A 2,780-nucleotide genomic window follows, 5' to 3' on the forward strand; every position below is an offset into this window, starting at 1 on the left:
GGCATGTCACAGATTAGGCGGTTCCTGGGCAGGTAAATTCCTTTTGGAGGTCAGCCAGCTGAGCACTGGCATTATATGATCGGCGGAAATGCACACAGACTTTCATGGCCTGCCTCAGGACATCCTGTAAGCCTGGGTACCTGCCCAAGAAACGCTGCACCACCAAGTTAAGGATGTGAGCCAAACAGGGCACATGGGTCAGTTGTCCCTGTCGGAGGGCGGAGAGGAGGTTGGTGCCACTGGTCGCAAACCACCATTCCTGCCTTAAGCTGGCACGGCGTCAACCACCTCTAAGCCTGTCCCTGCAGAACTGACGGAATCTCTGCCGCAGTGTGGCTCCTGTCCCCCAAGCACACCAACTCAAGCACCGCATGGCATCTTTTGGCCTGCGTACTTGCGTGGCCCCTTGAACGCCTACGGAGCACCACTGGTTCTGAGGACAAAGCACAGGAAGAGGCCATGGAGGAAGAAGAGGAGGGGGTGTAGGAGAGAGGTGTGTCAGAATCACCAGTAGTAGCATTTTGGAGGCGTGGTTTGGAACAACCTCCAACACTACTGCACCTTGTCCTGCATCCTTCCCAGCTGCCAGCAGAGTCACCCAATGCTCCGTGAAAAATAGGTAACGCCCCTGTCCATGCCTGCTGGACCATGAGTCAGCGGTAATATGCACCTTACCGCTGACTGCCCTGTCCAGCGAGGCCAAGACATTGCTTTCCACATGCTGGTAGAGAGACAGAATCGCCTTCCATAAGAAAAAGTGGCATTTGGGAACCTGCCACTGAGGAACCGCACATTCCACGAACTCACGGAAGGGGGCAGAGTCTACCAACTGAAAAGGCAGCAGTTGAAGTGCTAGCAATTTAGCCAAGCTAGCATTCAACCGCTGGGCATGTGGATGGCTGGGAGCGAACTTCTTTTGAAGGTGCAGCAGCTGGGGCAGGGATATTTGCCTGGTACAATCTGATGTCGGTGTACTGATAGCAGATTGCCCACAAGTACTTGGCTGTGACACAACTAATTCTACACCTTCATTCCTCTCAGTGCAGGTCTCAGAGAGGACTGAAGTATAGTGGGGTTGGAGATCCCAGCTTATGGGAAGCAAGGAGAGGTCCTCTTCTTTGGTGTGGGTCTTTTAGGTACGTTTGCCAACGAACTGCATGGCAGCTCGACATATGTCTGGTCAAGCATGTGGTGCCCAAGGGGGTGATGTTTTGGACACGTGAGATATGCTTGAGACATATGTTGCAAATAGCAGCGTTGCGATCTGATGCACTCGTCTCAAAAAAGGCCCACACCAAAGAACTTTTGAAATAACGCACAGAGACAGCAGCGCCCTGTACATGTGGAGCTCTGTGGTGTGATGCAGTCGGTGTGCTGCCTTTAAGCTGGCCCCTGGAGGGCATCCTGCCTCATTGGTGATGTGCCTCCTCCTCCTCTCTCCTATCAGGCACCCACGTGGAGTCAGTGACCTCATCATCCCCTCAATCCACATCACTGGAGCAAACCTAGCAGTATGCTGCAGCTGGGGGAACATGACTGCCAGATTGCTGTCATTCTTGAGCACCCCCTCTCTCTGGGATCACGTTACTGCCTTCCTCTAGCTAGGTGCCATCATCAGAGCCTTCAAAACGCTGGGCATCCTCCTGGAGCATGTACCCAACACTGTGGTCAAACAGTTCGGGGGACTCCTCAGGAGGACATGGTGGGGCTAGGGAAGGAGTGACTGATGCCATTGAGTTGAGGGAAGAGGCCGCGTTGGCAGCTGCTTTGCCAGACAAAGTACCCTGAGCCTGGGTGAGAGAGGATGAGGAGGATGAGGACAACTTGCTCATCCACTCTACCAAGTCTTCCCCATGTTACGGCTCAACACGGCCAGCTGCCGAAAAAAAGGCCAAGCGTGTCCCACAGCCACGTGCTGATGAGGATGCACCGTGTCCACGACCAGCACTGTTGCCTCTAGACACAGAGCCTGCTTGCCCTCTTTTATTGGCTTGTGACTGTCTGCCTCTCCTTGTTGGCCTTCCAGACATACTATTGGCCTGCAGTGAGATGTAGCTGTACAAAACAGGGATGTATATATATACTGATTATACTGCAGCTAGCAGAATCAACTGCCTGCCTGTAGTATTATTAGTATGAGAACACCAGCACTTGTCTTCAGGTAGCTATAGGTGCAACTGTGCAGGGGTACACAGTACACTAACTGTAAATACTTCAAGCTGCCTGCCTGTGGTATTAATAGGATCAGAAGAAGAACACCAGCACTTGTCTTCAGGTAGCTATAGGTGATATTGTGCAGGGTACACAGTACACTAACTGTAAATACTTCAATCTGCCTGCCTGTGGTATTAATAGGATCAGAAGAAGAAAAACAGCACTTGTCTTCAGGTAGCTATAGGTGCAACTGTGCAGGGTACACAGTACACTAACTGTAAATATTTCACCCTGCCTGGCTGTGGTATTAATAGGATCAGGAGAAGAACAACAGCACTTGTCTTCAGGTAGCTATAGGTGCAACTGTGCAGGGGTACACAGTACACTAACTGTAAATACTTCAAGCTGCCTGCCTGTGGTATTAATAGGATCAGAAGAAGAACACCGGCACTTGTCTTCAGGTAGCTATAGGTGCAACTGTGCAGGGTACACAGTACACTAACTGTAAATACTACAAGCTGCCTTCCTGTGGTATTAATAGGATCAGAAGAAGAACACCAGCACTTGTCTTCAGGTAGCTATAGGTGCAACTGTGCAGGGGTACTCAGTACACTAACTGTAAATAC

Source organism: Aquarana catesbeiana, linkage group LG01, assembly GCF_042186555.1.
Source record: "Aquarana catesbeiana isolate 2022-GZ linkage group LG01, ASM4218655v1, whole genome shotgun sequence".
In the NCBI taxonomy this organism is placed as follows: Eukaryota; Metazoa; Chordata; class Amphibia; order Anura; family Ranidae; genus Aquarana; species Aquarana catesbeiana.